We start from the raw sequence: 5,775 nt of genomic DNA, 5'->3' as shown, positions 1-5,775 counted from the left end.
GCTGCCTTTTGACAACTCACCAGACAAGACTGAGTACTGGGTCACTGCCAGCTACAATTCCTGGATCTTGAAATTTTAATATGAAGAAAAAAAGTAAATGTCACTTAAAAAAATTTTTTTCCAATTAGCAGTTTATACATTAGGATCTATTATTTTCCAAAAGTTACAGTCTGTACAAAAGGTTACCACAAAACTAATCATCGAATATGCTCCTAGTCCACCTGTGCTTACCTATGAAGAGTTTAATTAATGAGATGAAATATAGCACATATATATATTATAGCCTAAATAATGTACTTTCTAACTAGTAAACTCAAACCTACATTGGGTTGTGATATTTTAAAATAAGAATAACTCAACACAGGAAAAAATCATTTGTGCTAAACTAACATTTAAAAGTCATTAGTGATTCCTGTTTTTTGAATAAATAATATGGTAACAACTAAAAGTTTTAGAACAACTTGGATAAATAATTGTATTATATATCTTTACCAGAAAAAAAATTTTGTTTTAAGGCGAGGCAACCATTGGTTGACCTCACAGATTGCAAGGACCTTGTCAGCTTACAATTCCTTTATTTTTTATTTTTTACGTCTACAGCACCTGGTCTTCCTAGGTGGTCTCCCATCCAAGTACTAACCAGGCCTGACCCTGCTTAGCTTACAAGATCAGACGGGATCGGGCTTGTTCAGGGTGGCATGGCCGTAGACAGATGTACCAGAAAGTTTTGATATGAATTTTTGATGTCTACTTTCTCATACAAACACTAGGTATTTTTGATATACTTAAATATTCAAATGTTCGCAAAGGACATGTATACATACATGATTAGATTGCTTCCCTTATATTTCTGTATTTACCAGAAGGAAGTTACATTTTTTTCCCCATTTTTCTAATTGTGGTTTTTTTCATCTACTATTGACATAAGATATATTAGTTTCTGGTATACAGCATAGTGATTAGACATTTATGTAACTTGCGAAGTAACCACCCCATAAGCCTAGTACTCATCTGACACCATAAAGTTATTATGGTATTATTTACTGTATTAGCTATGTGTTACTTTATATCCTCATGATTATTTTTATGACTGCCAATTTGTTCTTCTCACTCCCTTCACCTTTGTCACCTGGTCCCCCAACTCCCCTCCCATTTGGTAATCATCAGTTTGTTCTCTGTATCTATGAGTTTGTTTTGTATGTTTGTTTATTTTTAGATTCCTCATATAAGTGAAATCACATGGTATTTGTCTTCTTCTGTCTGACTTGTTTCATTTAGCATAATACCCTCTAGGTCAGAAATGGCAAAATTTCCTTCTTTTTGTATGGCTGAGTAATATGTACCACTTCTTCTTTATCCATTTGTCTATCAGTGGACACTTAGGTAGCTTCCATATCTTGGTTATTGTAAATAATACTGCAGTAAACATAGGAGTGCATATATCATTTCAAATTAGTGTTTTGGATTTCTTTGGATAAATACCCAGAAGCGGGATTGCTGGATCATATGGTAGTTCTATTGTTTATTTTTTGAGGAACCTCCATACTGTTTCCCACAGTGGCTGTATCCATTTATAATCCCACAAGCAGTGCACAAGAGTTCCCTTTTCTCCACATTCTCTCCAATACTTGTTTGTTGATTTATTGATGACAGACATTCTGACAGGTGTGAGGTGATATTGTGGTTTTAATTTGCATTTCCCTGATGACTAGTGATGTTGAAAGTCTTTTCATATTTCTATTGGCCGCCTGTATGTCCTCTTTGGAGAAATTATTCTGTCCATTTTTTAACCTGATTGTGCTTTTGGTGTTTAGTATGAATTCCTTATATATTTTGGATACATTCTTACTGGATGTATCATTGGTGAATATATTCTCCCATTCAGTAGACTGTTTTTAAATTTTTCGATGGGTTTCTTTGCTGTGCAAAAACTTTTTGGTTTGGTATACTCCTATTTGTTTACTTTTCCTTTTGTTTTCTTTGCACAAGGAGGCATATTCAAAAAAATATTACTTAGAGCAATTTCAGAAAGTTTATTGCCTGTTTCTTTCTAGGAGTTTTATGGTTTCAAGACTTACATTTAAGCCTTTCATCCATTTTGAATTTATTCTTGTATATAGTATAAGAAGGTAGTCTAGTTCCATTTCTTTACATTATCTGTCCAGTTTTCCCAACATCATTTATTGAAGAGACTGTCTTCATCTCCATTGTATATTCTTGCCTCCTTTGTCATAGATCGACCACATAGGAGTGAGTTTATTTCTGGGTTCTATATTTTGTCCCATTGATCTTCGTGTCTGTATTTATGCCAGTGGTATCATGCTGTTTTGGTTACTATATCCTTGTATAGTTTGATATCAGGTGATATCTCCAAATTTGTTCTTGTCAAGGTTGCTTTTGCTATTTGGGGGCTTTCGTGGTTCCATATAAATTTTAGGATTATTCTAGTTCTTTGAAAAATGCCATTGGTATTTTTGATAGGGATTGCATTGATCTGTAGATTGCTTTGAGTAACATGGACATTTTAACAATGTTAATTCTTCCTACCCCTGAGAATGGCATATACTTACATTCGTTTTTATCTTCTTCAGTTTCTTTCTTCTTTCTTCAATGTCTAATACTTTTCTGAGTATTAGACAGTTGTTTTTTTTTTTTTTTTACCCCCTTGGTTAAATTTATTCCTAGGTAATTTATTTTTTTTGATGCAATTATAAATTAAATGGGATTTTAAAAATTTAGTCTTTCAGATAGTTCATTATTGTTGTATAAACATACAACTGATTTCTGAATATTAATTTTGTGACCTGCTACTTTACTGGATTCATTAATTAGTTCTAATAGTTATTTTTTTAGCAGAATGTTTAGGTTCTCTCTATACAGTATCATGTAATCTGCAAAAAATGAGTTTTAGTTCTTCCTGTCTGATTCAAATGTCTTTTCTTTTTTTGCTTGTTTTGGCGAGGACTTTTAATGTTGAATAGAAGTGGTGAAAGTGGACGTTTTTGTCTTGTTCCTGATCTTAGAGCAAAAGCTTCCAGCTTTGCACCATTTGCCTTTCTCTTGCTGCTTTTAAGATTCTTAGTTTTTAACCTTTGGTATTTTAATTATGATGCACCTTGGTGTGGGCCTCTTTGGGTTCATCTTATTTGGGACTTTCTGCACTTCCTTGACTTATATATCTATTTCCATCACCAGGATAGGCAAGTTTTCTGTTATTATTTCTTCCACTAGGTTTTCAATCTCTTGCTCTGTCTCCTTCTGGTCCTTCTATGATACAAATGTTGGTACACTTAATTGTTGTTCAAAAGGTCCCCGAAGCTATCCTCATTTTTTAAAAAATTCTTTTTGCTGTCATGATTGGTTGTTTTCTGCTATCTTGTCTTCTAAATCACTAAATTCGATCTTCTACATCTTCCAATCTGCTGTTGATTCCATCAAATGTAGTCTTCATTTCAGTTATCGTATATTTTATTTCTGACTGGTTCTTTTTTATGGTTTCTCTTTATTCAGGTTCTCACTGAATTCATCTATTCTTCCCCTAAGTTCCTTATAACTAGTATCCTTATAACCAGTAGTTTGAAGCAGGCCACCTGTGTGGAAAAGCCACTGGGAGAGGTTCAGGCAGGGCATGGGAGTCGGGTGGGACGAGGGCAGGGAGTCACCAGAGCAGGTTGAACGGCATTAGCTAGATTAACGAAGAGCTCAGATTTGGTGCCCTCCTGTGTCTGCCGGCTGGGTTGGGGGAGGACTCAGCAAAGGAACAATGGCGTCTGAAAGTAATTCTATCCCAGAGACAGTTGTTCTGACCGCTGCAGTCCTTACCCTGAAGCCAGATAACTTAGTTTCTCCTATATGTTCCTGGAGCTTTCATGCTGCTGCCCCAGCACTGGAGCTCAGAGTGAGTTTGTGAGTGCGTCGGTGTGCAGGTCTTTTAAGAGCCGCAGCGCCTACGTCTCCAGCAGCTGGCCATCTTGTTCTGTCTTCCTAGGATGCAATCCTAGGAAGACAGAATCACAGTCAGATGAGGACTTGTCTTTCCTGCACTGTTGTCCCAGGCTGGGGAGCCTGATGTGGAGCTGGGACCCCTCGCTCCTCAGGGGTTACCTCTGCAGCTGAGATTTCCCTCCTCATTCTTAATCGCCACACTCTGGGGATGGGACCTGCCCATTCTGCATCTCCTCCCCTCCTCCCCGTCTCCATGTAGTTGGCGCTTTATATCTTTAATTATAAGACTTTTGTTCAGCTTGTGTTGAGGAGGTTCTCAGTGATGGTTGTTCTAATTCTGTTGTGGTCGTGGGAAGCAGCGACCACGGCATTTACTTATTCCACCATCTTGAGCGTAAGTCTTTACTTCCCTTTTTATATTACTTTCTTTGATTGGGAAAATTTGTTAGCAGCAGACTTTTACTTTTGGACAACTCAGCGATCACTTAGTTGTCTGTGTGTTCTTGCCAAATTCTCTATACTGACCTGAGAGGAAGAGGAGGAGAATCCATTTGGGATTTGTCATCGGCCTGGCTGAAATGTGCTCATCAAGGGCACTGAGCCATCAGATGGTTTCAAGTTGGACTTTTACCTTCCAATTTGAATGAACAAACTGCTCGGAAACACAAAAGTGGACCTGTCTGCCCTCAAGTTAAAGGTCATGAACATAGTTCTCATTTCCAGTTGGCTAAAAGATTATGAATATTAAAACCCTAGCTATACCCCCACTCCCTAGTTGAATGCATACTTGTATCAAAGAAATATCTGCAACAAAAATGATCTGCTTCTTAGTTGGTACTTATCTCTATTGACTGTTTTCTTCTTCTTGGCTATAGTCTTCCTAGTCAGGCCTGCTCAGAACATGCTCCTGTCAGCGAGCGAGGCAGTGTGGGCCACTGACCTGCAGGAGGCCAGCCACTTGAGTTGCTCTGCCAGCCGTGGGCTCCCGGCCCTCCTGCTAGAAGGTTGTCTTTCAGCTCCTCAGACAGATGCTCTGGGGGCTGACCGCCTGATTTGGTGACTTCTCCTGCCCCTAGGAGTCTGTCACCTTCACTTCTCTTTATTTGCCAGGCTGCTTCTCCCTGGTGGCTGCTCCCCAGCTCCAAGTTTCCAGAGTGTTGACCTGTCACCTGGTATATCCAAACTACCTGGCTGAATTTCAGTCGTGTTTGTGAAAAGCGTTAAGTCTTTGCAAAATCATGTAAAAAAACAAACAAACAAAAAAACAAAAACCCAATAGAATTCTTTAACTTCTTTCCTTCCTGTTAAGTTTCCTGCTGTCTTAAATATGTAAATGTCCTTTACTACTCTTGATTTTTAAAATTCGTTTTCAGAAAAACAGGAATTGTAACGGGAGGGCAAAATGCACTTTTCAGCGATACATACAGTTTATTCCCACACTGGCTACGGACAACACTGTTTCCCAATATCTATAAACAGGGCCTGGTTCATAGTTCTAATTAATGAACTTTATTAAGTTGGAGCTGAAAGGAGGCAGCAACTTAAACAAGGAAATAAAAAGCAGTGGACCTTGCCAGACTAGTTCCATATAACTGTATTTTAACTGAAGGTAAACGAGCAGTCACTGATAGCAGGTAATAAAGCAAAATAGATGCTTAGACACACTGCATAGCAGTTTATTTCCAGCTTAGCCAGCGTATGCTAACTACAAAAAAGAAAGCATTTTTTTTTCCATTTAGTGCAAGTAGCGAGTTTATTTTCTTTGATATAGAATTAACAAAGTTAATTTGATGCCCCAGATGAAGTACAGTTGTAACATTTGCATAAGAA

General features: G+C 37.7%; 1 pseudogene; it reads right to left on the bottom strand.

The window, feature by feature from the left end:
- Positions 1-591: 591 nt before the first annotated feature.
- Positions 592-710, bottom strand: LOC111733221 (annotated as a pseudogene).
- Between the last annotated feature and the right edge of the window lie 5,065 nt (positions 711-5,775).

The sequence above is a fragment of the Pteropus vampyrus genome, unplaced genomic scaffold, assembly GCF_000151845.1.
Source record: "Pteropus vampyrus isolate Shadow unplaced genomic scaffold, Pvam_2.0 Scaffold13, whole genome shotgun sequence".
In the NCBI taxonomy this organism is placed as follows: Eukaryota; Metazoa; Chordata; class Mammalia; order Chiroptera; family Pteropodidae; genus Pteropus; species Pteropus vampyrus.
Note: the sequence above shows the minus strand (reverse complement) of the source record. Positions and strands in the feature narration are given on the sequence as shown.